Genomic DNA, 12,059 nt, shown 5'->3' with positions numbered 1-12,059 from the left:
TTTTTAAGTACTGAAGGGAATAGAGAGAGGAGACATACTTTGAAAAATTGCACTGTCTTGTATGGCCTTAAGGAGAAGTATAGTCCACTGATTTTCCAAAGAACAGAAAACATTAGTTAGAGATCCTAATTCCAAAAAGAAAAATTTGACTCAAAAATATGGTTTTGACTGACACAACTGAAAGTAAGAAAGAAAAAGTAGCTAATTAGTAACTAGCCTCCCCCAGACTTAAACAACACTGTCCCCAGTGTTATCAAGCCTAAGATTGACTAAGAAAGAAAAAGTAAATTGAAAAAGTAGTAAACAAATGAACCAGATTCGTGTTACCAACTGTTAGCCTCTGTGTCGACCGATGCAAAGATTGCATCGATCGATGCACAGCCAAATCGTGCGAAAATCCGACGAATCATGTTAGTTGCATGTTAGTTGTGTTTCTCTCATGGATGTTAGCACCTTAAGAATCACTCAAACACAACATTAAATGGAACATGATAGATAATGGTTCATAATGCAATACAAGTTCAATCTGAAACAAATGACAAATTGACTCAAGGAAACATAAAAATGACTCAAAGTGAAAGAGAAAAAGGATAAAAGAAACCGTAAACAGAAAGAGGATCAACCCTCAGAACCAGCATCACCATCAGCATCGCTACCACTAGCTCCAGCAAGGGGAGGAGAACGAGAACGGGATCTGCGCCTAGTGGGACGAAAGCAAGCCAATCGAGAAATTGCGTTCTAGAAGGTACGCATGGTGGATGTCTGGTACTCCTGGTAGTCTCCCTGGCTCATAGTACGAGAAGGAAAAGCAGGAAACTCAAATGCTGCAGTGCCAGATGAAGAACCAATCTCAAAACCCCCAGCAGGGTGATCATCAGCAGCAGCAGCACTCTCATGATGGGAAGGTGATGGTATAACAAAATCAGAGGCAGGAGGAAGAAAACGCAACTGCTCTGCATCCTCTCCAATAGTGGTGAGGTCTGGTCGCGGCAATCTGATCAGATGAGTACCAGTAGAATCACAAAAACGCCATAGCATCTCCCTCTTCAGCCAAGTAGAGTTCCTCAGATGCTCCTCATCAATAACGCTCCTCTCAGTACAAATTGCGACAGAATCAGTAGCAATACGCAGTCTCTGAAAGATAGGAGTAAGCAGACTCCCAACATACTCTTTCTTCCCACGCCCAAAAGCCTTGACCTTCAGAGAGATCAAGTGATCAGCAAACACTGCACCATAGTTAACCCTCTCAGGATCAACCCATCTATCATCCTCAGCCATCAAATCATAAATCCCATATGCCAACATGTGCAACTCACTCACTCTCATCTTCCCAGCCTCCATCTTACACAAAATAGTGTTGGCTATGGCTCTAAGAATGTACCTGATCACTGGATGCCTCAAATCAGTCATAGTGGAAGCTCGAGAATTATAGTCACCAGTACCGAAATAAGACTAAAGATGCGAGACATCTACAAACTCTCCTGGAAGTGAAACTCCCTCTGGCTCTCTCCTAAAACCGTAAATGTCACAAAGATCGCGTAAAGAAATCTCATACCGAACTCCTCGAATGAAGAAAGACAGCCTTCCTTCACTATCTTTCGGGACCTGCTCGTTCTGGTACAGAAGGCGGACTGAGGCCATGAATTGTCGGACCAGCTCCAGATATAAGGCATAATGGCGAGTGCACATGGTCCCAAGTCCAATCTTCTCCAGAAGTCTCAGTACCTCATCATGAATCCCAAGCCTCTGCATAGAAACAGGATCAACGAACCGAGTTGGCAGAATCTCAACCTTCAGCCAAGCGTTGTAGAACAGAGTCTCATACTCTCCCCAAGCATCAAGTAACGGTCTGTTGATGTACTCAAGCCTCTTAACTTCTTCAAGTGGACGTCCTGGCCAAACATGCTGTGGTGGAATTCTTTGTCTTTCTCTTCTTGGCCATGGCTCTTTACATGTGACTTGAAATGGTGCATCAAGAGCTGGAAGTGGTCGGATTGGGCTCAGTAGAACCGGAGGAGGAACCGCCGGAGGTGGAAGATCGGTCCGGCGAGTCTGAGCGGCGGCGGAATTGGAAGGGCGAGCTCTCTTCTTCCTTGGGCCAGTCGACATCGCTCCGAATCGCAAAGTGGATGTGGGAATCGAGTAGAGGAGCTAAAACCGAGCAGATAGAGCCTTGAATCGTCGGATTTGGTGAAGAAATGAGGGAGATATGGTCGATCGAAGTTTTGTTCTTCCCGTTTTGATTTTAGACGAAGTGGAGAAGAAGCAGAAGTGGGGAACCTTAAGTCGCGATTTTAGGTTTAGTTGCATCGATCGATGCAGATGTTGCATCGGTCGATGCAAGTGTTGGATCATTGCAACTGGGCTCAGTCCGGCCCACCACGAATTCAATTATTTCAAACCTATCAGCCCGTTCAGCCTCCGATTCATTAACACATTCAGGCTTTGCATCGACCGATGCACCAGATGTGTCGATTGATGCAGAGCCACTTCTGCTGATTCTTCTACGATTTCTGCATCACTTAAACTCAAAACTAAAAATTAATAGGTTAGTAAATCCTAAAAACAAAAACAAAAATAAAAATAATTAAATCATACCAGTGGGTTGCCTCCCACTTAGCGCTTGTTTTGAGTCATTAGCTTGACTTGGCAGCGGATTAGGCAGAAGGTGCATCATCCAAACGCACAATGTGTCCATCTGGGATCTTGGCTTCAGCCCAATAATGTTTCACCCTCTGTCCATTGATAGTAAACTTCTCTCCCTTGGAGTTAAGCAGCACAATAGCTCCATAGGGGCGGACTTCTTGGATAGTGAATGGTCCGGACCAGCGAGAACGAAGCTTTCCAGGAAACAACTTCAAGCGAGAGTTGTACATAAGTACCTGATCATTAGGCTCAAAATTTCTGGAGATGATCTTCTTATCATGATAAGCCTTGGTTCTCTCCTTGTATAACTTAGAGTTCTCAAATGCATGATGTCTAAACTCATCCAACTCATTCAGCTGAACCAACCTTCTCTCTGAAGCTGTCTTGGCGTAAAAATTCAGCAATTTAACAGCCCAGGCTGCCTTGTGCTCTAACTCCTCTGAAAGATGACATGCTTTCCCATAAAGCAGATGAAAAGGAGTAGTGCCAAGTGGTGTCTTATATGCAGTTATGTAGGCCCAAAGTGCATCATCAAGCTTCATTGCCCAATCCTTCCTTGTAACACCCACAGTATTCTCCAGAATCTCCTTAATCTGCCTGTTAGAAACCTCAACTTGTCCACTAGTCTGAGGATAATATGGACTAGCCACCCTATGTTGAACTCCATATTTCTTCAACAACTTATCAAACACTTTATTGATAAAGTGCTTACCTCTATCACTGATGACAATCCAAGGCACCCCAAACCGTGGAAAGATAATGGTCTTAAACAGCTTAAGAACCACAGCAGAATCATTCTTGGGACTTGCAATAGCTTCTACCCACTTGGAGACATAGTCAACAGCTACAAGGATGTACTTGTTCTTGTAAGAAGAAGGGAATGGTCCCATAAAATCAATGCCCCAACAATCAAAAACTTCAACCTCAAAGATGAAATTCTGCGGCATCTCATGTCTCTTACTAATCTGTCCTCTTCTCTGACAAGCATCACATCTAGATACAAACTCATGAGCATCCTTAAACATTGTTGGCCACCAAAACCCTGCTTGAAGAACTTTGGACACTGTCTTGAAGGTAGCAAAGTGTCCAGCATAATCTGAGCCATGGCAATGAAACAGCACATCAGGAACCTCAGTCTCAGCTAGACATCTCCTGTAAACTCCATTGGAACAATGCTTATAGAAGTATGGTTCATCCCAATAGTATCTTCTAAACTCTCTCAAGAACTTCTTCTTAGCATATCCTATAAACTTGTCTGGTTCCACCTCTGCAGCAAGGTAATTCGTGATATCAGCATACCATGGTTGATCAGAACAAGTCACAGCAGCCACGCTGTCATCAAACTCGTAACCCGATGATTCCTGAACCAAGCGTCGATCGATGCATGACACTAAGTCGGTCGATGCAATCGCCAAATTCTGTTCGTATCGAGATGCAGCATCGATCGATGCACCAGCTGTGTCGATCGATGCAGTGCCAAGAGTCTACAAAACTTCACGAGACAAAGTAGCTTGAGAACCAATATCAACAAAGTAGACATTCTCTTCTGGCAGTGAATCATGAATTGGAACATCATCTTCTATCTTAATCCTGGATAGATGATCAGCTACTCCATTCTCAATCCCTTTCTTGTCCTTAACCTCAATGTCAAACTCTTGAAGAAGAAGAATCCATCTTAGCAACCTTGGCTTGGCATCCTTTTTCTGCATCAAGTATTTGAGTGCAGCATGATCTGTATGAACTATTACCTTGGATCCAACCAAGTAAGAACGAAACTTCTGAAAAGCAAACACTACTGCTAGCAGCTCCTTCTCTGTTGTTGCATAATTCCTTTGAGCATCATCAAGTGTTCTACTAGCATAGTAAATAACATGAAGTTTCTTATCCTTCCTCTGTCCCAGCACTGCTCCCACTGCAAAATCACTAGCATCACACATTACCTCAAAAGCTAAATCCCAATCTGGTGGTTAAACAATTGGAGCACTCACAAGCTCTTGCATAATCCATTCAAAAGCTAAACGGCATTCATCAGTGAACTCAAACTTGACATCCTTGCATAATAGAGCTGAAAGTGGTCTGGCTATCTTACTGAAATCCTTGATGAAGCGTCTGTAGAAACCAGCATGTCCAAGAAAACTCCTGACCAACTTCACACTATCTGGTGGTTGAAGACTTGTCATCACTTCTATCTTAGTGTGGTCTACTTCAATACCAGCCTCTGAAACTCTGTGACCAAGCACTATACCATCTCTAACCATAAAATGGCATTTCTCCCAATTAAGAACTAAGTGCTTCTCCTCACATCTAGCTAGCACTTTGCAGAGATTATCCAAACAGCTCTTGAATAAAGACCCATAAACAGAAAAGTCATCCATGAAAACCTCCATGTAATCTTCAATCATGTCTGTGAAGATGGACATCATACATCACTCAAATGTTGCAGGAGCATTACAGAGACCAAAAGGCATTCTGCGATATGCAAAAGTACCATATGGACAAGTGAAGGTTGTCTTCTCCTGGTCATCGGGATGAATCGGAATCTGGAAAAACCCGGAGTAACCATCCAAAAAGCAGTAGTATGGATGGTTAGCTAACCTCTCAAGCATCTGGTCAATGAAGGGCAGCGGGAAGTGATCTTTCCTTGTTGCGGCATTCAGCTTTCTGTAATCAATGCACATCCGGTGTCCAGTGATCGTCCGTGTGGGATCAGCTCATTCTTTTCATTCTTCACCACTGTGACTCCACCCTTCTTAGGAACAACATGAACTGGGCTAACCCATTTGCTGTCAGAAATTGGGTAGATAATCCCAGAATTCAGCAATTTCATGATCTCCTTCTTGACAACATCTTGCAGGTTCGGATTTAGCCTCCTCTGATGCTCAATAGATGTCTTAGCTCCTTCCTCAAGATGAATCCTATGTATGCACAAGTCCGGAGAAATCCCTGCAATATCATCAAGAGAATAGCCAAGAGCTTTGTGAAACTTGTGCAGCTTGCTTAGCAGTAAAGTGAGCTCTGCGTTGTTTAAGGAAGCATTAACAATAACAGGATAGGAAGAATTCTCACCTAGAAATGCATACCTTAACCCTGCAGGAAGTGGCTTAAGATCCAGCTTTGGAGCTTTCTCAAGGCTCCAATCTGATAGTTTTTCAGCTTGTGAAGAAGTACCAACCAATTCCTCATGTGCAACCAACTTCTTCACTTGTTCATTACATCTAGTAGCTTGACATACCCAGCAGCAATGTCATCTAAATGCTTAGCTTCTTCAGTAGAAGCAACCAATGCTCTCTCAAGAGGATCTTCAAGATGCAGCTCCTCAAAAATCTCTTCAGCAAGATTAGACAATGTATCCAAATAAAAAGTTTGACCATCTATTATTGGCCTCTTAACCAGCTTATCCATGTCAAAACGCATTTGCAAATCTCCAACATTAAGGTCAATCTGTCCTTTCTTGACATCAATAATAGCACCAGCAGTGGCTAAGAATGATCTTCCCAAGATAAGAGGATCCTTAGGCTCTTCTTCATACTTCAAGACCACAAAATCAGTAGGTATCAAACAATCACCAATCTTAATTGGAACATCTTCAAGGATACCATCAGGAATGCGGAATGAACGGTCAGCAAGTATAAGAGTAATCTTGGTGGGTTGAAAATCTGTCATCCCAAGGCTGAGTGCTACTGATCTAGGCATTAAGTTGACACTGGAACCAAGATCACACAAAGATCTAGCAAACCTCTCATTGAAGATTGTATAATCAAGAACAAAACTACCTGGATCAGGAAGCTTTTTTGGGATCTTATTCTGAATGATGGCACTGACTTGAGCTGAAATCATCATCACTCCTTGCTCAACATTCAAATCCTTGGTTACCATTCACTTGACATATCTCCTAAGCATTGGAGAAGTCTTAGCTGCATCAACCAATGGCAACTCAATAACAAGCTTATCCATCATAGCCTTGCACTTAGCATCATCAATCTCTTGCTTAGACTTCCTTGGGTTCTTGGGAAAAGGAACTCTAGGCTTGTACACTCTCTCAGCAACTGGAATCGGAGCTTTCGTAACCTCCTTCTCGGTCTTGATGTTGCATTGGTCGATGCTTGTGTTGCATCGGTCGATGCTATCTCGCAAAGTCAAATCCTCTACGTCCACTGAAGGTTGTGTCGATCGATGCTTAGCAGCTGCATCGGTCGATGCTGGTTCCGGATCGTCAAACTCATCATCCTCATCGATCAGGTCCTGAAATTCTTGGGATCTCTGCTTCTGCCCAGCTTCAGACTGTAACTGCTTACCACTCCTTAAGGTCACAGCATTACAGGATGCTTAGGGTTGGATTCAGTTCTTGATGGCAAGTATCCTTCTTGTCTCTTCACAGCTCCAGCAGTTTGTGCAACTTGGCTCTCCAGCTTCTTAACTTGAACATTCAATGAGTCAAACTTGCCATTAAGCTCAGTGTAGACATTGTTAATATTCCCATTGAATGTTACTGTCAACTGCTCTTGTCCCTGAAGAATCTACTCAAGCATTGCTTCCATCCTACTCTCAGTTGTCTTAGGAGGAGGAGATTGGTAAGAGGAGTTGCCATAGGTCCTGGTGTAACCACTGCTCTGCTGCTTCTGATAGTCTTGCTTAGGAATGTAGCCTGTAGAATTAGACTGATAGTTGTTGCGCTGGTTGTTTCTACTGAAAGACCTGTTGCCTTGCTGATTTCCAAACTTTTGTCCTTGATTACCATACACAAAGTTGACATCTTCTTCTACATTCTGCTGTTCTAGCTCAAAAACTTCAACATCTTCAGCAAAGTGGACTGACTTCTTTCCAACAAGAAGGTTATGCACTGTATCCAGCTTGGCATTCACTGTAGCAAACTGATTTGAATCATACCCTTCATATGCTTTTTCCGCTCTAAGTCTGCATTCTTAGTACTGTTACTTGATGCTAGCCTTTCAATCAACTTTTCAGCATCATCTGGGTACCTTGTCTTGAAGTTCCCATCACTAGCAGCATCCAAAGCCATCTGATACCTCCAGTCAATCCCGCTAAAGAAGATACTGATCAATTGCACCTCTGAGAAGCCATGATGTGGACAGTCCCTCTGGTATGCCTTGAATCTTACCCAAGCGGCTTTGTAAGATTCAGTAGGACCTTGTCTAAAGGTGGAAAGCTTGATCCTTAGCTCATCAGACATCGCATCATCATAGAAGTATTTCAAAAACGCCACCTTGATGTCATGCCAAGTTGTCAGAGATCCTGGTTTCAGCTGCCTTAGCCAATGAGAAGCTTCCCCAGCAAGAGAGTAGGGGAAAAGCTTGCAGTAGAGGTAGTCCTCAGTGACTCCATTAGCCTTGATGCTTGTGACTATGTCCTCAAAATGTTCAATGTGGTCTAGAGGCTTCTCATTTGGCAAGTTCTGGAATGGCCTTTGTCCAACAAGAGCGAAGTAGGCAGGCTTCAGCTCAAAATCATTTCTTGGGAATGGAGGAGGGACAATTGCGGAACGGTTCTCATAGAATAAGTCTGGCCTGTTGAAGTCCGCAAGAGTCTCTCCATTGTTTTCTCGTCTAGGCTGAAGGTTCTGCTGGTTGTTACCATCCAAGTTGGCTCCATTCGCACCAGCCCCGACATTGCGTCGATCGATGCCAATGATGTGTCGATCGATGCCTTTGTTATTGCGTCGACCGATGCCGATGTTGCGTCGATCTACGCCATCTGCATTCTCATCAACGACTACAGGTTCTTCCTGAATAACCTGTCCTTCAGCATCAAGTTTTTGGCCTAGTTCGTTGCGCACATGACCCTCTTGATCTCTCAAAACTCCAGCAGCATCTGGTCTCAATATGATTGGGTTGACCATCTTTGTTGATTTGGCTGCTTTGGTGTTCTCACGCTCTAGTTGTCCTAACTCTTGGTTTGTAAGCTTCACAACTGGACCAGTAGGATTTTTCCTTGTGCTAGGCTTAGGCATGAACCTGAAACACACAAGAGAAAAGAAACAAAATCGTGTGAGTAAAACAGGAAAAAAAAAAATTTAGACAAAATCAAAGATTTTAATCTAATGGTGAATCAAAAGAGTCCCCGGCAACAGCGCCAAAATTTGATATGCTCAAATTATAATACCCTAATGGTACTAACAGCCTTGCAGTTGTAATACTCTAGGGGTCAAATCCACAGAGACTCTAGTTCACACAATAGACTTATTATTCTTTTAATTATGCTAAATCAAAAGTATGAAATTAAAGACAATGCAAAAACAAAATTAAAAGTTTTGTAAATTCAAAGGATCAAAGAGCTAAGCCTAGGGAATTTCTCAGGAATTTGTGGGATATTAAATCAATCAAATAATTAGGATTCATGCAATTAAATATAAGATCTAGAACTCTAAACACTTTTGTAAATTAAATCAGTTCTCACTGCAAATAATATCTAAATTTAAAACCAGAAAATCCAAATCTCTTTGCAAAATTCTAGGTAATAAATCAGCTTTTAAAAACAAGTTTAGATTGTTCACAAAATTATTAAATCAAATCTCTTTGCAAGAAGGTTTAATCAGTAAAATCAATTATATTCTCATATCAATTTATTTTCCTAAAGTATTAATTCTAGGTGATCAATCAAGAATCAATATGAAGAACAACCTAAGATGAAGATCATAGAAGATAATGAATCCTAAAATTAACAGATCTAATAAACCATAAAAACCCTATGAAAAACCCTAAACCTAACAAGCAAACTACTCAGACATGTTTAATAAAGCACAAAACATCAAATTGATATTAAGAAGTAAGGAAGGGAGTTCAAGAATCTTCTCTCAACAGATGAAATCAGATCTATCTCTCCAAAGCTCTCAATATCTCTTCTGGTTGCAGAATAAAACTTAGGTCTAAACAATGACCATAAAAATCCTATAAATACTCTAAAACACGTCTTGGGCCTTAATTGCATATAAGGAAAACTTGAGCAAATTTAGTAAATCTTCTAAAGCTTGTGGAGACAACTTCCGTTTGTCTTTGTGACACCTGCATCGATCGATGCAAAGTCTTAATCACGTCTCCAAGCTTCGTTGATCAGCCTTCATGCTTTGATTATGCTCCAAATCGTCCTCTTTTAGCTCATTTGTGTTCCATCTGTGCCAATGGGTACCTAAACCTATAAAGACTCAAAAACAACCTAGAAAACAAATCAAAAGACTCAAAAAGCACAGTTATACCATGGTTAAAAACCACAAAAACCATGATATATCAACCCCCATCCTTAGGAACTTTCGTATTTCATTTGTTTCATATTCTTCACTTACTCGACCACTTACCCGATCAGGCACACGATAACCTGCATCGAGTAATACCTCGAGCTGTTCATATCTCACTTGCATACTCGATCACCCCACTCGATCCTGTACTCGATTGCTTGCATCGAGTGCTTAGTTCGTGTGGTTTACTTGTTTATATTCTTTTACTTTGTTTATTTTAGGATTGTTAGAACCAAAACCTTAATTGCTTGGCTTGACTTGTATTGTACTGATCATATCCTTCCTGCTAGCAATACACAACCATTTGGATTGATAACCCTTTGTACTACAACTGCATAGGGGATTGATACCCTGGGTGAAAACCTGTCTATCAATTTGGCGCCGTTGCCATTTGGTTGTTTTAATTTTGCTACGTTTAGGATTTCAGGACTTGCAAGATCAAGTTCATTTGTTTATATTTGTTTCGGACACTGACTTGTTTGCTTTCGCATTGTTTGTTTTGAATCTCAGGTACAACCCGACCACCCACCTGACCTGTCACTCGATCACCTGGATCGAGTTGATCCTCGTTTACACCCTCGGATACCTACCTGTACATGCAAACACGATCCAGAGGTAGCTAGAACTTGAGTCCTTTCATCGACAACATCGACAGACCTCGGCTACTCAGATAACAGCAAGTTCAACCGGAACCAGCAATCATTGAGGAGACGATGAATAATCAGAACGGTCCACCAGCTCCTCAAGCAAGGACCAACATAGGTGCAGAAGATGCTCCGACTACTCACACTCAGAGGAATGGCATTGTGCCACCAGCTGTGCAGAATAATAATTTTGAGATCAAGAGTAGTCTCATCCAGATGATACTGAGCAATAAGTTTCATGGACTGCCAATGGAGGACCCATTGGATCATCTGGATGAATTTGATTGGCTCTGTAGCCTCACAAAGATAAATGGAGTCAGTGAATATGGATTCAAGCTCAGGCTTTTCCCATTCTCTTTGGGAGATAAGGCACACATCTGGGAGAAATCGCTCCTTAAGGAGTCCATCACCACTTGGGAAGCGTGCAAGAAGGCATTCCTAGCCAAATTCTTCTCCAACTCCAGAACCGCAAGACTGCAAAATGAAATTTCCGGCTTTGTACAGAAGAACAATGAAACGTTCAATGAAGCTTGGGAGCGTTTCAAGGGGTACACTACTCGATGTCCACATCACGGCTTCAGTAATGCTTCATTGCTGAGCACACTATACAAAGTAGTGGTCCCCAAGAAACGGATGTTGCTGGACACCGCAAGTCATGGTAACTTCCTCAACAAGGATGTTGATGAAGGTTGGGACCTAGTTGAGAACTTGGCTCAATCTAATGGCAACTACAATGAGGAATATGATCGCTCTGTGCGATCCACAGGAGAGGAAGATGCCAAGTATAACCTCAATGACAAGCTCGATAAGCTCCTCAACAAGCAGAAGCATGTTCATGCTATATCTGAGGAAGAGCAGTTTCAAAAACAAGATGGGGAGACTATGCAGCTAGAAGATGTTTACTATATCAACAACCAAGGAGGTTACAACAGAGGGTACACCACCTACAAGCCGAACCCGACCATGCCTTACCAAAACCCAATCCACAGCCCGATAGCCCCATCGAGTTCATCCTCGCTGGATTTGATATCCTTAATGCACACAGTCCTATACACTCAGAAGACAGACACGATAAGCATTAATGCACGATTCGACAATCTCGCCTGTCGTCTGTCCGCCAATTTCAAAGAACTGCACAAACGATTTGATGCATTGGGATCCCGAATTCAGGTGATTACGGATAACTCAGCTTCCACCTCAAACAGTCACATGGAGTCTGCAAAAGCAATCGCCTTACGAAGTGGCCAACAATTACGCCCTCGAACAGTACCACTGGACATCACTGAGGACAGTAATGATCTAGATGGGGAGGATCTCGGTGAACCGACCACCTCTGCTGAACAACAAACCCACTCCCCAGGACAACCCAATGCTCAATCTGATCCACTACCCGACCTCACTACTCAGACAGGTGATCGGGTTGACCCTCCAGTACCTCTGCCTCCTGCAGACAACCCGGGAAGAGAAAAGCCGAAAGAAAGAAGATTCATTCTCCCACCTTACAAGCCACCTCTGCTGTT

At 42.5% G+C, this 12,059-nt stretch overlaps 2 non-coding genes across 2 annotated transcripts; one reads left to right on the top strand and one right to left on the bottom strand.

The window, feature by feature from the left end:
- The first annotated feature begins 7,721 nt into the window (after nt 1-7,721).
- Nucleotides 7,722-7,828, top strand: LOC147933013 (small nucleolar RNA R71). The gene has a single exon (XR_015576927.1). It is a non-coding gene; the product is annotated as a small nucleolar RNA R71 (small nucleolar RNA).
- A 3,182-nt stretch (nt 7,829-11,010) lies between these two features.
- Nucleotides 11,011-11,117, bottom strand: LOC147933012 (small nucleolar RNA R71). The gene has a single exon (XR_015576735.1). It is a non-coding gene; the product is annotated as a small nucleolar RNA R71 (small nucleolar RNA).
- Between the last annotated feature and the right edge of the window lie 942 nt (nt 11,118-12,059).

The sequence above is a fragment of the Camelina sativa genome, chromosome 12, assembly GCF_030686135.1.
Source record: "Camelina sativa cultivar CO46 ecotype springtype chromosome 12, ASM3068613v1".
NCBI lineage: Eukaryota > Viridiplantae > Streptophyta > Magnoliopsida > Brassicales > Brassicaceae > Camelina > Camelina sativa.
Note: the sequence above shows the minus strand (reverse complement) of the source record. Positions and strands in the feature narration are given on the sequence as shown.